This window comes from Mus pahari, chromosome X (genome assembly GCF_900095145.1).
Source record: "Mus pahari chromosome X, PAHARI_EIJ_v1.1, whole genome shotgun sequence".
Lineage (NCBI taxonomy): Eukaryota > Metazoa > Chordata > Mammalia > Rodentia > Muridae > Mus > Mus pahari.
Window position 1 is genome coordinate 69,474,632 of NC_034613.1, and position 12,453 is coordinate 69,487,084.

The window sequence follows — 12,453 nt, forward strand, 5'->3', positions numbered from 1 at the left end:
ATTCTTGCAAACCAAATCTAAGAACACATCTGTAGGAGGCCACGGCCCCTCCCCTGGGCTACCAGAAGCCGCACTTTAAAAGATGGTACCTGTTGGCTATGGAGCTTGTGGTAAACAAGTCCATATTTGGTAGTGATATGTTCCTGCTCTTCTGGTTGGCTGAGGCCGCAAGCTTGTGAGGTGACATGGCCTGCTGCTATTGGAGTGGATAAGAATATAAAAGGGCTTGTATCCCAGGGCTCAGCGGGGGGGGGGATGAAGAGGGAGATGAAGATTGAAGCTTGCTGAATAAACTGCTGTTAGAAGAACTGGTTGGTACTTCTTCCTTGCTGATCGAGGGGGCGCGCAACACACATCAACACCACTATTCATCATGAGCAAGTAGTCTTCATCCTAGAGATGCAAAGTTTGTTTAATAGATGAAAATCCATTAATGTAATCTAATATATAAACAAATTCAAGAAAAAAAATCAGATGATCATCTCCTTAGATGCGGAAAAAAATATTTGACAAAAATACAACACTCCTTCATGTTAAACGTATTGGAGAGATCCAGAATTCAAGGTCCATACCTAAACATTATAAAAGCAATTACTGCAAACCAACAGCCAATATCAAATTAAATGGAGACATACTTGAAGGAATCCCACTGAAATCGGTTACAAGAAAAGGATGCCTACTCTCCCCATATCTATTCAATATAGTACTTAATGTGTAAGCTAGGACAATAAGAAAACAAAAAGAAATCAAGGGGATAAAAATTGGTAAAGAAGAAATAAATGTATCATTATTTGCAGATCATAGGATAGTATACATTAAGAACCCCAAAAATTCTATCAGAGAATCTCCTGCTTATCTCTCCTGCTGATAAACAATATCAGCAAAGTGGACGGATATAAAATTAACTCAAGTAAATCAGTAGCCTTCCATTATACCAATGATAAACCAGCTTAGAAAGATATTAGGGAAAGAACTCCCTTCACAATAGCCACAGATAATATAAAATATCTTGGGGTAACTCTAACCAAACAAATGAAACACCTGTATGACAATAAGTTCAAGTTTCTCAATAAAGAAATCAAAGATCTCAGAAAATGGAGAGATCTCCCAAGTTCATGGATTGGCAGAATTAATATAGTAAATTGCCAGGCTTTCAGAGGCAATCTATAGATTGAATGCAATCCCCATCAAAATCCCAACACAATTCTTCAAAAACATAGAATGAGCAATTCTCAAATTCATCTGTAAAGGCAAAAAACCCAGAATAGAGAAAGCAATTCTAAACAATAAAAGAACAGCTGGGGGAATCTCCATCCCTGACCTCAAGCTTTACTACAGAGCAATAGTGATAAAAACTGCATGGTATTGGTACAGAGACAGATATGTTGATCAATGGAATAGAATTGAAAACCCAGAATTAAAACAACAAACTTATGGTCACTCGATTTTTGGCAAAGACACCAAAAAATATACAATGGAAAAAAAAACAAAGCATCATCAATAAATGGGGCTTGTCTAACTGGCTCTGTATGTGGAAGAATGAAAATCAACCCATATTTCTCACATTTTAGAAAGCTCAAGTCCAAGTGGATCAAGGACCTCAATGTAAAACCAGATACACTGAATCTAATAGAAGAGAAAGTGGCAAAGAACCTGAACTCATTGGCAAAGGGGGAAATTTCCTAAACAGAACTCCAATGACTCATGCTCTAAGATCAGGAATTGATAAATGGGACCTCATGAAACCAGAAAGCTTCTATAAGGCAAATGACTTAGACAGTAAGACAAATGGGCAACATACAGATTGGGAAAAAAAAAAACTTCACTAATAAGCAAAATATATAAAGAACTCAAGAAGTTAATGGCCAAAAAATATCAAACAAACCTATCAAAAAAATGGGGTGTAGAACTAAATAGAGAATTCACAACTGAGGAATCTCGAATGGCTGAGAAGCACCTGAGGAAATAGTCAAAGTACTTAGTAAACAGAGAAATACAAATAAAAACGACCCTGAGATTCCATCTTACACCAAACAGAATGACTAAGATCAAATCTTCAGCTGACAACACATGTTGGAGAGAATGTGGAGAAAGAAGAACACTCCTCCATTGCTGGTGGGATTGTACACTGGTTCATCAACTCTGGAAATCCTTCTAGAGATTCTTCAGAGAATTGAAAATAGATATACCTGAAGACCCAGCTGTACCACTCTTCGAAATATACCCAAAAGATGACCCATCATGCCACAGTGGCACATATTCCATTATGTTTATATCAGCCTTGTTTGTGATAGCCAAAATCTGGAAACATCTTACATGTTTCATTACAGAAGAATGGATACAAAATTTTAATTAATTTACACAATGGAGCACCACTCAGCTATTAAGGACAAGGGAAACCTCAGTTTTGCAGGCAAACGATGGAACTAGAAAATATAATCCTGTGGTAACTCAGACCCAAAAGGTCTTACATATTATATACTCACCACTAAGTGGTTATTAGCAAAAAAATAATGTACAGAATACACAAGATACAGTCCACAGAACACAAAAAAAAAAGTCAACAAGCTGAAGTGTCCAAGTGAGGAAATCTCTGTCCCACTTGGGAGAGAGAAGAAAGCAATCACAACTGGGAAGATAGGGAGGGACTGTGAGGAAAAGGGTAGTTGAGGGAGAGGGGAAGCTGATCTGTGAGAGAAAAGGACTGAGGCCCCGAGGGCCAGCAGAAAGAATGGAAACAGGCAACCTATGGAAATAGGAGGTTTTGGGCCCCTCCAGTATGCACCAGAGACCTGGGAGGTAGGAGACTCTCAGGACTCAATGGGAGGGACCTTGCATGAGGTGCCCAAAACTGTGGATAGGGAATTTAGAGAGTACACCTCCAGCAGGAAGACAGGACAAGTGGTGTGGATGGGGTTGCCATCCCACAGTCCCATCTATGATCCATATTTTTTCCTGTCTGAAAGAATTACAGGGATGGAAATGGAGAGGAATCTGAGGAAGGTAAGGTCCAGCGATGGGTACAAGGCGGATCCACCTGTGGGCCAGGGGTTCCCAGGGCCTGAAAATATTACTGAGGCTATGGAATGCTTACAAAAAGGGACCTATCATGACTGCCCTCTAAAAGACCAAATGGTCAGCTAAAGGACTCAGATTCAGATGCTTTTACCCAAATTATGGACAGAAAAGCAGCTGACCCCTGTTGTTGAATTAGGGAAGCCTGAAAAGAAGTTGAGAAGAAGGGCGATCCTGTAGGAGGACCATCAATCTCAATTAACCTGGACACCTGTGATCTTTCAAATACTGGACCACCAAACAGCATATACCAGCTGCTATGCGGCCCCCCAACACACATAGAGTAGAGGACTTCCGGGTCTGTGTTCTTTCAGAGATGATGCACATAACCCTCAAGAGACTAGAGACTCCATGGAGTTTAGAGTTCGAGTGGGGTGTGTAGTAGGGACACTCCAGTGGAGACCGGGGTATGGGGAGTTGATGTGGGATGTGGAGCAGTCAGAGGGTCTATGGGGGGAATAAAATATGGTTTGTAAAAATAAATTAATTAAAATATATGTGTGTATGAGAGAGATAGATTACCCTGCTGTAGGGGAATTAAAATATTCCAATTATCATTCTTAAGCTGGCCATAGATCCTAATATTATGAAGTCTGGATATTAGAAGTAATTCTTCTAAAGGTTGTAAGATACTCTAAAGTCTTATTTCTACCGAAAATTTATAGATGTAGAATAATATCGTTATCATAATTTTGTTCTTCTATACCATCCTTCATTAAATACATTTTTGAGAACTTATATTTTAGCAATAATTTTCAATATATTCTACAATGGTTTCTGTAATCAATTATTATTTTTTCTTTTTTTTATAACATCAGAACCAGGATAATGATTTATTTTAATCATGGGTATTTATGTTGTATTTCTCTCCCTTTTGGCATCTATGGGATATTTGAAAATGCTTTGGTCTAGGCATCAGCTTCTTAGGACTCTCAGATTAGGCCTCCTTATTTAATATTTCTTCATGAAAATTCCTAGACATTAACTTTAGGTTCTCATAATTTTGCCGTTAAAGATTGTTCACTATGGAAACATATGGAGAAATTTATTGGTGAAATAACAAGGATACTCATATTTACTTTTTTCAAAGAAAAATAAAAGAAAATTGTGAAATTTTAGATTTATAACAAGGTTTCCTAAATATGCAATCACATTACATATTTTTATGATGAAACTTCGTGAAGGAAAAGAATGATAGGCAGATGATATGCAACAAGAGCTGTAGTGGACAAGTGAACTTCTTGGAGACATTCCACTGTCCTGCTCATCTAAGAAGAGTGAGTTCTGGTGTGGCACAACTCCAGAGACATCATCTGAGGATGGGTTCTTGTTACTGATGTGCTTCCTCATACTTATCATTGCCGTACTCCTTGTTCATTTGGCTTGATGTGAGTGGATAGCAAGAGATTCTAACTGAATCACTTGGCATAGTTAATTCCTCGGTGATGGGCCATTCTGTTGGGAAAGCTTTTTGCAGATCAGTGTGAAGATGAAAATTCTTGAGATAAGGCTGCCTACATGAATTAATGATTTTATATCATTTCTGACTTGATATAAGTATTTTTTAATATTCTTTTGATTTAAACAATTTTGGGAAGTTAGAATAATTGATAGAAAACATAAAGTTGGAAAAACTTTGACTGTTGATAGTTTTAAGTTAAAATTAAGAATAGAGTATACCCCTTCCTGATAGAAGGCAAAAGATGCTTGAGTTAGAGAAAGGAGTACAGTGAACTTTCATGTGTTACAAGCATATAATTGCAGAGGCAAGAAAAATAGTCTTGGGCCAAGCTAATTATCAAAGTAGGCATATATTCTAGATTGGGCCAGAGTTTATTGATCTAGTAAGAGGTTTTTTGGTTTTTAATAGGGAATAATAAGGTTATATTTTTAGTATAAAGGATATGATTGGCCAGATTAGCTCATCAGAACTTCAAAACTAAGACATAAAAGGGATTATTTGCTCCTTAGTAAGTATAGGTTGTTGTCAACCAAACACAGAGAAAAACGTCCTACTATTCACGTGTCTTGTATAAACTTTGTTAAAGGTTGCTGCTCTGAGGTCACCATGAACTTTGGAAAGATGGATGAGGATTGCTTAGGTATAAACAAGTTTCATATAATAAACACATAATCAAGATTCTGTTGTAATTTTCTTTTGTGTAATTATTTTCATCCCTTTTTGAAGATGTAATTTTCTTCCTAATAGGAAAAACTTTTTCTTTTTTAGGGGTTAAAGAGGGATTAATAGAAGAAATAAATTGCTAAAGCTTGTTCTTGCTTCAGCCATTTGGTGTGGATGTATTTGATCCTCACCCCCTGCTTTTTCTTCTCTAACTGCTACAGCCCTTGTATGTATTTGTATCCATCCATGTCAGCTTCTTTCAACTCTGATGCTTCATCAGCTCTGCCTCAGTTTACCCTCTTGTGCAAAAGCTGTTTTTTGACAAATGATGATTATAATATTCCCGAAGTAACACACACACACACACACACACAAACACATAGTGGTACAGATTATATATATATATATATATATATATATATATATATATATATATATATATATGGCATGTATATATGTGTGTTTATGTATGTATATGTGACACATTTATTTTATGACACATCTGTAATAGTGGGTTTCTATATGATGTTTTCAAAATATCTTTAGAGTGTGTTATCCTTCAATATAATCCTTTTACTACCTGGCCACATCTCCCAACTCATTTACCATTTCCTGTTCCATTATTTTACTTTAGTCTTTTATGCCACAACTTTTTTTTCTCATCTTCCCTAAAATTATGGCCTCTTCAAGGTCCCTTCCCAATTTCCTGATACATATTAGTATTCAAAATAAAACACACTTATTTGAAGATTTAAAACTAACAACCACGAATGAGTGCAAACAAGATATTTTCTGAGTTTTAGTTTACTGAACTCAGAATGATTATGTCCATCTCCATCCATTTATTGGGAATTTCATTAGCAGGAGAATAATAATCCATATTTTAAAAGACCACATGTATTCATCATTTGATGGACATCTAAGAAATATCTACTTCCTGGGTATTGTGAATAGAGTATGAATAAACATCGATGAGTAAGGATCTCTGTAGACCTTTGTGTGAATAACCAAAGAGTTGTATACCTGAATAATGTAGCACATTATTTTTAACACTTTGAGGACCTTGCTGATTTCCATAGTGAGGTCACATGTTTTAACCCTCGCAAAACATCCAATAAATTTGCAGCTCAATTACTTTTCCCAAAATTAAAATTATCTTACTTTTCTATCTCTGTATTCCAATTACAAGAAGTCAACTAGATATGAGAGGCACATTATTGAAAGAATGAAAATATATACTGGAGTGTTCTTAGGGTACTTTGATTATATCTATCATTCTTAGGAAAAGCTGTATATACAATGGTGCAGTAGTGAAAGAGTTACTGTTATTTTATCTTATCTCTTCCAAGCTTTTCAATCACACCTGATTTCTCTTTGCTAAATTCTTTAAAAACTGTCAAAAATCTTAAGCAATAAATATTTATTTGTTTTCCTTTATTCTGGTAATCCATTTTACCATAACTCAAAATAATAAATAAGTACACTAGTAAATTAATTAATGGAAGGAAACTAGTCTCTGGATATCAAAAAAATTAATTGAAATATATGGTAACAAAAATTCTAATAACAAACTTCTTTTTATTATAAATAAGAATAAATGTTGGAATCATCCAGAAAATAGTATATCCTTTCTAATTATGCATATACTTGAACATTTTGTGAAGGAATTTCTAGAAATCAAAAATGATGGTACTATAGTAGAAAAATATATAAGAGAAGTAATTGTAGAAATCAAAGAGATGAGGACTCTCAGAGAAATCGAGGTGAGTACCAGTATATTAGCTTTTAGTGGTAAAGTGGCTTCTAGAAAATTTCAAGTGCAATAAACCAGAAGTTTTAGGTGGTGTTAATAATAATTCTAGGGTAAGTGATGAGAGAAGGAACTAAAGTATCTCACATTGGGAAATGAAAAGGGGTAAAATGAAAGTGGAAAGTTCACATTATTTTCTAAAGAAATTTATAGAGAGCAAAAGGGCCTTGTGCACACAGTAAAGCACCGAAGAAACCAGGAACATTGAACAAACACCTTACCATTTCAACAGAATGAGGTGTGTAGCTATTCTTTCTAGATTATCAAAAATGATGTAGGTTTACAACCTGGTAACCCTTTGCTGTCTGATGAGACAGGGTTTGTCCATATCGCCCAGAATTTGTTCTACTTATCCAAGACTATTTTTCCTAAATTTCGAGCATAGATTCTAGGCCATAAAACCAATTCTTATGAGAGATATAACTTCTACTTTACAGCAGCCTAAGTGACTTCGGTGTTATCTTGAGGCCAGGCTAATCCTGACATCCACTTACTTTATGTTTACATCAGTCAATCTCCCCACCCTCTAAATTGTGGCCACTATCTCTGAGTTAACAGTGCCTATTTTTTGTGATAGAAGGCAGATGCACTTTGTAACTAACTCCAGTGCAAATATGTATTAAATTGTTGAGCACCTGGAACGGAATCAATTGGTATCTTAGTCAGGGTTTGTATTCCTGCACAAAAGATCATGAACAAGAAGTAAGTTGGGGATGAAAGGGTTTATTCAGCTTATACTTCCACATTATTGTTCATTATGAAATGAAGTCAGGAGAAAAACAAACACAGGCCAGGAATTTGGAGCCAGGAGCTGATGCAGAGATCATGGAGGTGTACTGCTTACTGGAATGCTTCTCCTGTCATGCTCAGCTTACTTTCTTATAGAACCTAGGATTACCAGCCCAGGTATGGCACCACCCACAGTGGTCTGGGTCCTCCTCCCTTGATCACTAATTGAGAAAATAACTTACAGCCATATCTCATGGAAGCATTTCCTCAAGGGAGGCTCCTTTCTGTGTGATAATTCCAGCTTGTGTCAAGTTGACACAAAAACCAGCCATTATAATTAGTATCCGATTTTTTAAAAAAACATTCTGTGCTTAAATATTGCTAATGAAAAATGATCTGAGCCAGACGCTGTAAGTCCTGGTTTCTTACAACAAAACAAAACCGGGCTGATCAGAGTTTCTTTCTTACCTCATTCTAATTGCCCTCCCCACCTGCTGCAAAGCCTGCAAGGGAATTACCACAGAAAGTAGAGATAAAATAGACAAGAAAAGGATGACAACATTTTCTGTAATAATAGGGATATTAGTAGGACAGATTCAGGGTTGATTGAAAATTGTTTTGAGGATGTTACTCATGTAAATGACTATTCCTTGATATTTGAGAGGGATTAGAGAAGTAATGGGAAAGTGACAATGGTATATGAGTCAGATGCGTGAAATTCCTTGAAAAATATCAAAATATACTGAATGTATGTTTCGAATGGAAGTATTATCGTTCAAAAGGAAGACTATTTCTTTCAGTGTGACAGGAAAAACAAAAGAATGTATCTGAAGCAAATTTATAGAAGAGTCAGTAAGGTGAGAAATACTCCTGGTAGATTTTGTTAATAAAAATCCCACAATCCTTACACAGGAAATATCTCAAGATTACTCTATATTCCTTTCCTGTTCATGTCATAATTTTAAAGTGTGAAAGAGAGTAGCCTGAGTTTTCATAATTAATAAACTGGACTTACTTTTTAAGTGGACTATATGTTAAAAATATCATTCATCAAATTTTTTTCATTCCATCCAATGACTAAAGCATCAAAGTAATGTGTACATGAGACCTAATCCATTTGATTTTCGTCTATCTTTATGTTTATATATTATATATTTCTCTATCAATGACAGCAAGAACATTTGGGTTGGACATTGTACATTTCATCAATCTACCTGCTTATTCTCTAGAAATACTAACTCCTATCCCTAGGACATCTTCAAAGCAATGTTCAATATATACCATGATGGTTATTTTAACAATTTTCAAAACACTCTACTTTTTATTTTAAGATAATTTCAGCATGTATAATTGCATGGATTTGGTTTCAACTTTTATTGTTTCTTTGCCAGTTGACTTTAAGCTCTTGAAAGTTATGAGCAAAATATATTTTAAGAATGAATATTTAGCTTATCATATAGAACAAGTCATATTTTAAGATTACATTAAAACTATATTGAATGAATTAGAGAAATTAAAACAGTGTGTTCTGCTTTGAAATTAAGCTATTTAAACCTAGAAACTTTAAAAATTGGATTGCTTCTCCTGTCTTGCTCAGCTTGCTTTCTTAAAGAACCTAGGATTACCAGTCCAGGGATGGCACCACCCACAGTGGGCTGGGCCCTCCTCCCTTGATCACTAATTGAGAAAATAACTTACAGCTGTATCTCATGGAAGCATTTCCCCAAGGGAGGCCAATTTGGGCTTTTTAAATTTTCTATAGTTCACTGAACTGAGTTTTAGAGACAGGACTCAAATTGATAAATATTCTTATTAGAATTTGCAACCACAAGGTTTTTCCTTAAGTCTATCTTTCTGGAAAGCTTATGCAGATTTTCCTCTTTCAGAACATCTTTACCCAAAGAAAGATGGCTGTACTATACAGAAAGATTATCATTACCTTAATCCTCTGCAGTTCTCAATTTTTCATTGCTATAGCAAATAATCAAGTACTGGACATTGTACAATGAAAAGACATCTTCTTTATCTTAATTTTTGAGGAAGAAAGTTGAATGTTTTGTGGCCTCATCAAGGGGAATAGTGGAAAGGCAATTTTGAATACATTACTTCAAGGAAGATAGCTGCATGGCAAGAATTAATATGGAAAAGACTGATATTTATACTTTAAACAATAATATTCATTTTTTGTAATCCTGCTAACAGATGCTATATCACTGTAGCTTATAAACCACTGAGGAAAGGAAGACAATTGATTATTAGTGACCTGGCACACAAAATGGAAAACATACCCATTAAACTTTAATAAGCATTGGCAACATCTTATTGAGAAATTTAAATAAATTTGATCAGTTCTTATTTTTCCCCTCTACATCTTTGGGAATTGGCATCATTTTCTAAAGACATTCAATTACTTTGTGTACTTCGTTTATTCTTTATTACTTAAAGAGAAGGGGTTTATTTGATTATAGAATGCTTACATAGTTCAGCACAATAGCAAACATGGAAAGAATGGAGAAGTATTTTTAAATTAATTTTTCATGTATAAGACAGTTTTAGTAAGTATCTAAACAAGATATTAGTTGAAAATTTTTCAGTAAAACTATGAGGCATTAGAAATGAAGAAAAGGTTTTGTCTTTTTTTTTTTTTATTTTCTCTTTTAGTTTCAAATGTTTTAGGGCAATACAAGTGAATTTCAATAGTAAGTGAAATAATGCAGAGGCATAATCCCTGTCAGTATTAAGCATAAAGTCATTTAATCTCATAGAAAAGTTACTTTTTGTTAAAACTGCTCTTGCCTTCAAGTGAGGAATAATTTAATCCAAACAATTTAAATATTTTAAGTATATCTCTAAAATAATTTCATGTCCATATTATTTCAAACCTTGTGGATTTCAGTAGAACAACAGTAGCTTTGTTGTTGTTGCTACTGCTGCTGCTATGATTTTACTGCTATGGTAGTTTTCAAGTTCAGGTTTTTCTCTATAGGCCTAGCCTTCCCAGACCTTGCTTCATAGAACATGTTGATCTTGAACTCAGTGATCCAACTAACTCTATAGGGATTAAGGATCAACATGACTGTATACAGCCATAACAAAAGCTTCTTAAATTTAAATACTTCTATGTAGACAACAAATTTCTTAGACATAAACTGGCAAAGTAAATAAACTTGATAAAACATATCCCAGTAACAGTCTGAAGACATACAGCAGTGTAATTTGAGTTTCCATCTAAGGTTCAAAAATAAAATAATAATAAAAAAAATTGAAAACAACAAAACCTGTTCTGAATCTCAGACTGATCAGGAAATTGAAGCAAAACTTCATAAAATTCAGGAACATGAAGCAAGATCAAAATTTTTTCAGAACATAAAAATCAAGAACATGAAGACATGAATCAGGATCAGTTTTTTTTTTCAGAACATATAAAATATTGCTAGACATATGAAGCCCAAATTGAGTATGAAAATATTAAGAGCAAAGTGTGAGATAATAGGAATCAATAGTGAGCTTGGCATTTTGTATTCAGTTGGAGAGATTAGGAATTACAGAGGCAGAAATAACTATCACAGAAAGTCATTGTTCCTGGAGAAGAATAGTAAACCTGGATTTATATACTTTTCCCTTGCACTTTTAAAAAGGGAGTTTAGAACAAATGGAAGTTGATTGTTTGTTTGTTTTGTTTTGTTTTGTTTTTTAGTTTTTTTTTTGTTCCTAAAGAAACAGAAGAACTATAAGTAACTAAAATGTTGGAGCTATCTCTAAATTGTATCTATCACTGGGAAATGACATTGTATTATAGCAACAGTATTCTAGCTTTAGGAAAGAATAACTGTATGATTCCAGTATAATGATGTGCATGCTCTAAAGTTTATCAGTACCATTGAGTCCTTGGTTCCTAAGAATAAGTTCATGCTGACATAATCCAGATCTCCTTGATTATTTAAAAGGAATTGCACATGTCTAATGTGACAGGGAAGAACAAAAATTGTTGTGGTGATACACTGATAACTTAGATGTTCAATTATCAATTATATTGGTGTCTCAGATTCTCTTAGGGTTACAACATATTGTAAGCATAAAACAAAATTCAACCTAGTACCTTTGTTTTAATTATTTATTTAAAATTAAATGTCCATTTATGAAGCATAGTATGGCATAAAAACATTTTACTTTCAAGTAGTGTTCAAATAAGTATCTATGAAATATCCATTTAAAGATAACAGTATAATTTAATATCAATGTTACAGCTAATCTTACTGTCAATTTGACAGGATTTAGTATCACCATGGATACAATCTCTGTACGTATCTCTGAGGTATATTGTAAGTTGTCTTATTTGAGGTGAAATGGCCAGTTCTGAAGATGGTTGGCAAAATTCTGTTAGTTGGGGTCTTGGACTGAATTAAGAAGTAAGAGAATAGTAACTGTGTAGTAGTATAAACGTCTCTCTATTCCCTAATTATTGGTTCTATAATTATGACTCTTGCACCATGGTAGGCTGTATCCTCAAATCGTAAGTGGAAATAAATCCTTACTCAATTAATTTTTATTACTATTTTGGTGTATCGATCAAAAAATTGAAAATATATGAAAAATGTTGCATATAGTGAACATCAAATTATTAGGAATTGATTCTCTGTCCCTCTGTCTGTGTCTCTGTCTCTGACTTCTCTCCCTCCCTCTCCCTCTCCCTCTCCCTCTCCCTCTCCCTCTC